At 47.6% G+C, this 9,867-nt stretch overlaps 1 protein-coding gene across 3 annotated transcripts in view; it reads left to right on the top strand.

Moving 5' to 3' along the window:
* Positions 1 to 3,501: 3,501 nt before the first annotated feature.
* Positions 3,502 to 9,867, top strand: part of THSD7A (thrombospondin type 1 domain containing 7A) — an 862,000-nt gene continuing 855,634 nt past the window's right edge. For all 3 annotated transcript variants that reach the window (XM_029588974.1, XM_029588975.1, XM_029588973.1), the window contains exon 1: positions 3,502 to 3,628. The gene's annotated coding sequence lies outside the window, so the exon portion shown is untranslated. The remainder of the gene's footprint in view (positions 3,629 to 9,867) is intronic.

Below are 9,867 nucleotides of genomic sequence, written 5' to 3'. Positions count from 1 at the left end.
CCCCCGCTGGACCTCCAGGAACTTTTGGCCAGCTTGTGGGGGGCCTCCTGACCCCCACGAGACTTGCCAAAAGTCCAGCGGGGGTCCGGAAGGACCTCCTGCCGTCCAATCGTGTTCGTCTATGGCCGCCGCCATTTTTCGGCGCCATTTTGGAAAATGGCGCCGGCTGAAGACAACAAGATTCAGGAGCAGGAGCCCGTTCCGGACCGCTGCCGTTCCGGACCGCCGCTGGACCCGCAGGTTATTTAAGTCATTTGGGGGGGATTCGGGAGGGTGGGGGATTTAATTTAAAGGGTCGGGGGTGGGTTTTAGGGGGTTTTAATGTGCCGGTTTTGCGATTTTTAGATTTTTAGATTTTTCACGATTTTTCACGATATTTTACCCCCCCAAACGGCAACAATACGATTCCCTCCCCCTCCCAGCCGAAATCGATCGTTAAGACGATCGAGGACACGATTCACATCCCTATTGCTGTATAATAAAGTTATTTCCTCTGTTGTTCATCTCTGCTGAGACCTTGCCTGTTGTGGTAAGAGCCCACAGGGCTCCTTCCTGTGGGTGGAGTCTTCATTCGCCATGACCCAAGGGCCCACAACTAGTTCAAGACACTCAGAACATAACAGATTGCTAACTCCATGGACCCGGCTCAGCTCTCAACCTTGCAGGTCATTCCTGGCCTGGCCCAACGGATCACCGAGCAACAGAGGTCTCTCGACATGTTGGCTACTGCCTTTAACCAGCTGAATTCCAGACTGAAGGATTCTTCTACTTCCAGCAAGAATGCATCACCCCCGGTGATTACTAGGCAAGCTACAGTTCCTCTACAAGTCCCCACACGATTCACAGGAGACTCCCTGTTGTGTAGGGGCTTCCTCAATCAATGCTGTATGGATTTTTCTCTACAACCAGCTTAATTTCCTACTGCTACTACCAAGATTACTTACATTTTGTCCCTGTTGGATGGGAAAATCCTGGCTTCGGCTTCACCCCTTTGGGAGCGCAATGACCCTATCCTAAATGACTTGCCTGGGTTTCTGGCTCTCTTTAAGTCAGTTTTTGATGACCCCGCTCGCCAGTCTATTGCCCGTTCAGCACTCTTGGATCTACAACAGGGAACCAAACCACTCCTGGACTACATGATCGAATTCAAGACCCTTTCTTCCAAACTCCTGTGTGATTCAGGGAGCCTAAGAGCTTTATTTCTATGAGGACTCAATTCCCGCATAAAAGATTAACTTGCCGCCCGGGAGTTACCTGACACTCTAAGCTCACTGATGAACTTTGCTGGGCAAATTGACCACCGTATACGTGAACACTCTACTGAGGTAAAATCTCAGAAGAAACATGTATCCAGTGGTATCTGTTCACAGAATCTGCCGCCCACTCCAGTCCAGGCTGCACCTAGCCCTGAAGAAGAATATGAACTTATGCAATTAGGCCGTAGTCATCTGACAGTCAAAGAGAGGCGCTTTCATAAAAAGATGGGCTTGTGCATGTATTGCAGGAAGACCGGCCATGCAGTTCAAACCTGCCCTATCTGTCCGGGAAACACGCAGACCTAGGATCCACTGGAGGACTCTTCTTAGGTCTAACTGCTCCTTCTCTTCCCCTGACTCTTCCTGTTTCCATCATCTCTGGTCCTCTCGAATTCGCCACTCAAGCCCTGGTCGACTCGGGTGCAGGTGGGAACTTTATTCTCAAAAGGTTAGTTGATCACCTACGACTTCCTACTGAGCCATTACCCACACCGCTTCTCCTCTCGTCCATTCATGGCGAACCCTTGCCTGGAGAAGTTACGATCACCACACAGCCTGTCTGCCTCCACACGGGATCCTTACATACAGAAACCATCACATTCCTGGTTCTCGAAAAGGCCATCCACCCTGTAGTGCTAGGTATACCCTGGGTACAAGAGCACTCTCCTCAATTTAATTGGACATCTATGGAACTGTCTCAATGGGGTCCTGACTGCCATAACAGATGTCTAAAAAAAATAACTCCACTACCATGTATTGCTACTACATCCACTCCTCCTGGTCTACCACCACAGTACATATCCTTTCAAGGCGTATTCTCAAAGCAAGCTGCAGATGTGCTTCCACTGCACAGATTCTTGGGTTACCCCGCTTGCGGGCCACTACTGGATCCCTTTTGTCTTGTGCAACTATACCAGCTGCTTCCAGCCTACCCCACACTGCGGACCACTACCGGGAGACATTACCCCAAGTAGATCTGGTAGACTGAGATCATAATTTACATATTCTGGTTTAAGAGTGATTCAATCCTATTTTACAGTACATAAAACAAACCCATTTGGGGACACTGATGAGAGAATAGAACCTTATCCCACAAAAAGGAGTGCATTTTAACTGAATAGCTACCTGAAGTCCACCACAATATCTGTTCAACTTACTTATTAAAGAATTCTATAGCCTTTTAAGGACTGGGTACTACTTGATGCCTCATGACCTGTACCTGTGTAGCTAACTCAAATTTGCATACATCTTTGTTTGTTTTAGACTGGGTTGCAGATAGGAGACAGGACACAAAATGAGCACAGCATGTAAGAGTAAAATGTGGTTTATTTCTCTCTGGTGACTGCTCATGATGCATTCATCACAGTTCGGTTCAGCTGAAGCCCCAGAAGGGAGTGCAGAAATAGCTTTAATCAGGTACATTAACAGTATTAGCCTACATATATTAAACAACAGCAAAACTTTAAACAGTAAAGAAAAGTTCAACAGGTTCCTCCACGAATGTGAATTTTCTTGCTGCACTCCCAGAGGTAGAGAGCTTGACAGTTCTCATGAAGCAGGGACAGCAATTCACCTCCTGCCAGGGAGTACCACCAGAAGAAGGGAGCCTGCTGCTTAGCTAGGACCTTAAGTGCACTCATTAATTAGTGACTGCAGAATCTGCAGCTCTGGCAGTATTTCCCAGAAGCAATTATTTCTTCAGTATAGGCAGAGTTTTACCCTTTCCTGTCTATTCAGAGTGTAAGATTTATACATGCCATTATGGTGTTTTAGTACAGCTTTACAAATCCGTTATATTTGAAGGAAGCATTAGATTGCCTTTACAGACTTAGACATCCCCTTGAATAGTAGCACAATGAAATACCTTTGTAATACCATCTTTCTTTTTTTAAACTACAGTGGGATCAATTTTCTAAGGGTGTAGCTGCCTAAATTTGTGAGTTATGCATCTACATCCTTTCATTTAAAAACTGCCCTGCGCTGAGCCCTTAAATTTAGGGATCTTATTTCACAAGGTGCCTAAATTTAATTGGCTACACATAGGCAGGACAAAGGGTGGGACTAAGTTGGGAAAGCGATAGGGATGTTCATATATTTAAAAAGAATGGCCAAGCTGAAATGAATATATCCCATTTGTTGGCCCTCGAAAATGAATGAGTACGTCCCATGAATGAAACATATGTTATTATTGTCATTTGTTTTTGTTTTCCCATAGAAAAGCATTGGCTGCATTGTAAAGAATAGTGCCTGCCTGTCTGAGGCTCAGGCTAGTCATGTGGGAGTCTCCATAGCGAGCAGCCCTAATGCCTATGGCTCATGTGTGAGGTCACACAATGACCGGGATCTGTTGTCAAGGAAACGAGACTGACAAAGTAAGGCAATGTATCAAAGTGAAGCATTTTCAGTGAATCACTGCTCTGTCTATTCTTCTTATAGTATGTGCAGACTGTTTCAGCTTGCATTTCAATTTGTGTTCTATTGGAGACACTTGCTTCTGCTCTTAGCTTTGAATTGAGCTCTGTGTATTACACTGAGAGCTCTGAATCAACAATGCACTTTTGTGCAAGACTGGAAACATTCGATCCTTTCTAATCCTTTTGACAGCTGTCACGTTATGTTCATTTGCACAGGTTTTTAATTTTTATTTAACATTCACCATCACTGCCAGAGCCCAAGAGGAAGGTTTGTGTTTTCCAGCCCCCTTCTACCCTCCTAAGTAAAGGCAGGCTGCTGGCTGCAGTGATTTACTTTAATTTTAAACCTGTTGCTGTGAACCAGTGTAGTGCCAGCGCTAGTTGCTAGCTGTGCCACAGTACCGAAGATAGAGAGGCTGTTCTAACTCTCTGTATCTGGGTCTGTGTGTACCAGGCAGAGTCAGTGCATCCAGAAAGAAAGCAGTCTATGCCAGTCACCACCACAGGTACAACCAGACACTTTGTGGATGAATTTTGTTATAGTATTTCGTGTATGGCTGTGCTACGTACTATGTACGCACATAATTATATTAGAGCATTATAGTTTTCCTTGCTTTTTCTTTGTGAGTGTGTGGGTGCATGCACCATGCAGAGCACTAGTCAGAAGAGCAAAATACTAAAATAATATTTTAGCACATTCTCTCTGTGTGGTGTTTGTTACACACAAAGTGAACATTTTAATCAGTGTCACACACACATCTACTTCATTGAAAATAATAAAGATAAAAACATCTTTTGCCCATCAATTAAATCCCAGTAAGCAGGCACTGTTGTGTGGGAGGCGAGGGAAAGGGCAGGCAGTGGCACTAGCAGCTGCAGGGTACCAGTGCCTTTGGAAGTAGAAGTGCAAGTGGTAAAACCTAAAGCACCAGCAATGCAATCCATTAGTACTGCAGAGGATGTAAAAGCAGTTTTGTCATCATCTTCTGCCGAATGTGAGGAATTTCCCTTTAAAGGATTTACTGAAGCACAGATGGGGGAGGTGTTAGCTGTGGGGCCGATGCAATAAAGGCGTGTAGAAAGCAGGCACTGAACAGTCAGCGCCCGCTCTCTTAACGTGCGCATGGTGCCCCAAAGGGGAGGGGGGCACCATGCAATATTTAAATTAAGGGATTGCGCTAGGAAGGAGGTGCTAGGGTGTGACCTTAGCGCCTCCTTCCTAGCGCAACCTGCCGTGGCTGCTTGTCTGCCAGTAATGAAAATGGCCCCCGAGTTTATCGGCGGCCATTTTCATTACTGGAAGACCACCGAGTTATGGAGACCGATGCACATTTATCTTTTTGCATTGGAAGCGAATGAGTAATAGGCTCATTCACATGCATCTGCATGTGATAAGCGCTATCTCATTCACTCCACATTGGATGCGGGTAAAATAGGTGCTAATCCCCTTATTACATTAGGAGATTGATTAACACCTATTTTACCCACGTCTAACAGCTCGTTAAGAGTGTGCTAGGCATATTGCATTGGCCCCTGTATTAGGAGGATTAGTCAGTATCGTGTTAGCCTCCATCTCACTGACAGGAGAGAGAGAGGCAGGAGCTGATTTTGGTGAGGGAGAGCATGACACACTGACAGTGCAGGCACAGAGGATGAGTGAATCCTCTGCCCCAGTTTTTCAGGTTCCATCCATCTCCACCGCCACTTTAGTGCCAGCATCATTCACCCCTATGGATGCAGACAGAAGCAAGGGATCATGAAAGAAATCTGTAATCTGGAGCCATTTTAACATAAGGGAGGACCCACATTTTGTGCATTTTAACTATTGCAAGAAGGACATCAGCTAAAGGAGACAATTGGCCCATGTAAGTAATTCTGGGATGGAGCATCAGCTGAAGAAGTAGCATCCCCTTCAATATGCAGCTGGGGATGCTTCTAGCAGTAGGCAGGGGGCCCCTTCTGCAAGCCAGAGAACCCTATTTGAAAAGGGGATGAGTGTTCCTCAAGCTGCTTCTAATCTTTCAGCTCCTTCTACCAGTCAAGTGGCAGGCCAGCAGCAGCAGTCCCCAGCTATATCTAAGAAGCAACAGCGCACAACGGAGGAAGGTAGTAAGGAAAGGTAGTAAGGAAACGTGGGTCTCAAGAATTTGTTACAGCTGTTAGCGCCAAACTATAAAGTGTCCTGAAGGACCACTTTCAGCAGAAAGGTCATCCCCAGTTTGTTCAAGCATTGCTGTAGTTGCCTGTAGGTGCTGCTGGCAAAGGCACAGGGGAATAATATGCATTTCACAAGCAACATCTGGACATCCACAAATGCATCATACTTCTTCCTCTTTCTAACAGCACATTAATGGGACTTGGCTGAGGGGCAGACGGCAGTTCCACAGTGGCCAGAGCAACTGGATGCAGGTGGGCTTTTCTGCACAGTCACCTGGTAGATGGTGCTGTTGTGTCTGTCGGTCTCAGACGGCGTTACCCGACATGCTTCACCTCTATTTCAGCCTTCTCCACCAGCCTCAGGAGAATGGTGTCCGTAGTGTCTCCTTGCCGCACCTCCGGCGTCCTCGGAGTGTCTTTGCCGCAGCGTTCCGCCATGTTGACCCGAGGCCTCCTAGGGCGTGCACGCCTCACGTCTTGTAGCAGTGTTGGCACGAACCTCTGGGGCGTCCCCCTCGAGTGACGTCACTGCTTCCGACTACAAAAGATTTCCCATTTTGCTGACTCTCGCCGAGTTAGCAACAGATTGGATTCATTCCGGTCTGAAGCTGCTCTGCGCTTCTGCTGCTGCTGGAAGCTATCTACACCCTCCTGGGTTCTGCTAACTTGGGTATCCGCTCCTCGGGGGCACTTTGCTTATTTCCAGGTGCCTATCCTGAATCCAGGTACTCGCTCCTCAAGGGCCTGTGTGTCTATCCTGGTGCCTGCTACCAATACTTCTACCTGCTGGAACATAACCTATCAGCTACAGAGAGTGAGTATTACTTCTCCCAGTCTGTTCATCTACAGCTCCACGTTGTCTATCTGTATCAGGCCCTACACCACCATTGTGGAACGGGACTCCTCTGCCGAGGATCACAGACTGTTGATACCTATCCTCTCTCTATTGCTTTTTGGGAACTCTATCTACTCAGCTACAAGGGAGTGTGTAATAACATCTGCCAGTCTGTCTCTCCTACAGCGCCTCACTGGATATCTGCCTCGGGGCCTTATACCACCATTGTCGGACAGGTCTCCTCCGCCGAGGATCACAGAATGTTGCTATCTAATCCACTCTCTACTGCCACCTCTGGTGAACCATATAAGCTGCATAATAAAGATATATTCTCTGTGTTTGTGCATCTGAGTCTATCCTGGTGCTACAGTTCCCTACGGGGCTCCTCCCCGTGAGAGTCATTATCACTGTTGCCCCTAAGAATCCACCAAACACCTCAATATCATAACAGGTGCCCATACATCTGCCAATATTTTAGCAGATATTAGACAAATGCAGGTGGGCTGGCAGTTGACTGAGAGAGCCAGACCTCTTAATTCAGGGTTCTTTGTCACTGACAATGGCTCTAATATGGTAAAGGCAGTATCTGATAGGGGATTTCAAGGACTACGAAGCTTTGCTCACACCTTGCACCTAGCAGTGAAGGAGGCCCTGGAGCTGGGGTCCAGGAACCCAGAGCATGTGAACCTGCATGGTTTACTAGAGAAGTGTAGAAAAATAGCTGGGCATTTCCACCAAAGTGTGAAGGCAGGGGAACTTCTCTGTGAAAAGCAAGAGGAATTAGAGATGCCTCACAAGCATCTCATTCAAGATGTGAGTACCCACTGGAATTCTATCTACATGTTAATGCAGAGGCTAGTGGAGCAGCAGATACCCCTGCATAATCTGTCTTGGGAAATGGAGATAGGTGTGCAGGTTCTCCTAGGGCATCATGATTGGTCAGTGATAAGAGAGTTTGTGAAAATCCTGAAGCCCTTTAAGGATTCGACAGAGGAGTTGAATGCCACAAGTGCCACCTTGGGAGATGTCATCCCTATAGTAAACAAACTGTTAGGAAAGCTGGAGGGCTTTCAACAGGAAGAGGGAATGAGAGCTGAGATGCTGCTTTGTTTGTTGTCCTTGAAAAAGCAGGTGATAGAGTCTAGGGCATTTGATCATAAACCTCATATACATGTTCTCATCCACATCCACATGTGAAAGGGAGGCTTGCTCTGCAAGTCAACAATCTGACACATATGAAGAGTATGCTGACAAAGGAGGTCTGTCGACTAGAGCACCCTATGTTCAGGCAGAGGAGCACCATTATTGCTCAGGCCAGACAATACTGTAAGTCATATCAGCAACCTATCATCGGCTTCTAGCTCTTCCTCTTCCACAGTAAAACAAAAACAATCCTCCGTTTTGTCTCAGGCAATCCTTTGCTTGTGTTGGACATGGGAAGAATGACACAAGCAAAGGAGACATCAACTCAAATCTCAGTGACATGCTATCTCGCAAGAGATCATTGAGGACATGGACACAAATGTGTTGGCATGTTGGTCCCACAAATCCAGCTTCTAGCCAGACCTAGTGAGGGTGGTGCAGTGCTTTCTCTTGCCCACCAACAAGTGTCCACAGTGAAAGAATGTTTTTGATGACAGGGGACATCATAAGCCTTCATCACTCCAGCCTATCACCACACTTGATGGAGAAGCTAGTGTTCCTGAAAATTATTCTTCCTTTGTTTGGGTTTCCTGGTTTGCCATGTGAGTGGAAAGATGAACGAAAGGAATTTGAAGCTCTGCCTGTCTGCCTGCTGTGCCTCAAATACCAGTAATGGGGCTTACATCCAGCATCCAGAAATATTCTTTGACTAACGAACTCAGTCTGCTTTATCTTTACCCTACAACAACATTGTGGCTTGAATCTTCTTCCTTCCTCCTTCTAATCCCCAACAGCAATACATGGGTTTCAATCCTTCTGTTTCCTCCTTACACATCCCCAACAACAAGAATGGGACCTGACTCAGCCTGCTTCATCCTTGCCCTACAACATCACTGTGGCTTCAATCCTCCTGCTTCCTCCTTATATGTCCCCAACAACAAATCAGAGGCTTCACTCCATCTGCTTCCTCTTTACACATTCCCAGCAACAAGCGTGAGACCTGACTCAGCCTGCTTCCTCTTCACACAACCCCAACAGCAACTGTGGGTCCTGGCTCAGCCTGTTTCCTCCTTACATATCCCCAACAACAACACTAGGGCTTCACTCCTCCTACTTCCTCCTTACAGGACCCCCAACAAAAACAGTGAAACCTGACTCAGCCTGCTTCTTCTTTATATAACCCCAACAACAATACTGGGGCTTCATTACTCCTGCATCCACTGTACACTTTCCCAACAACAAGATTGGGACCTGACCCAGCTTGCTTGCTCCTTACATGTGCCAAGAACAACACTACCTGACACTACAGGGCTACAGCAGCCTTCTACTACCATATCCCAACTCCAACAACACAAGAGATGAGTAGAAGGCAGGAGCTGGCAAGGCAAGGCAGATGACATGGCTGGAGGTGGGGTATAAACTGAGGTCTTGGCTGGCAGCGTGTTTCGGAGGTCAGATAAAAGCAGAGGTCTTGGCAGGCAGCGAATCTCTGAGCTCATGTGCAAGTAGATGTCTTGCCAGGCAGCGAATCTCAGAGGTCAGGTACAAGCAGAGGTCTTGGCAGGCAGAGAATCTCGGAGGTCAGGTACAAGCAGAGGTCTAGCCGGTCAGAAGCAAGAATACAGGAACAGGACTATCAGGAACACAAGCAGGAGCCAAGTAGCCAAGGCGAGGGCTTGCAGGAAGGCCTTGCCTTAAATAGTAATAGTCCAGGGTCAAGAGGGAGGGGCCCTAGCTCCTCCCATAGCGATTCCCTTAAATGATTCCAGAGGCCGCACACGCCTAGGAGCATGGGGCACCCCTGCGGAACGGGCACCACCGCATCCAGGCCGAGATGGAGCATCAGCATTGGAGGCCTGGTGTAGGCCTCGCACAGAGGGAGTGTGCAGCCGGGAAGGAGCAGCAGCGTCGGAGGCCTGACAGAGGCCCTGCGCGGAAGGAGCGCATGGCCGGGAAGGAGCAGCTGTGTTAGAGACCTGACAGGAGCCTGGAGCGGAGAGACCATGGTGACCGTGGTGCCCCATGGCCACGAGACGTCCGGGCTAGCAAGCAGCAGGCAGCT

This window comes from Rhinatrema bivittatum, chromosome 2 (assembly GCF_901001135.1).
Source record: "Rhinatrema bivittatum chromosome 2, aRhiBiv1.1, whole genome shotgun sequence".
NCBI classification, from domain to species: domain Eukaryota; kingdom Metazoa; phylum Chordata; class Amphibia; order Gymnophiona; family Rhinatrematidae; genus Rhinatrema; species Rhinatrema bivittatum.
This window is presented reverse-complemented; position numbering and strand designations above follow the sequence as displayed.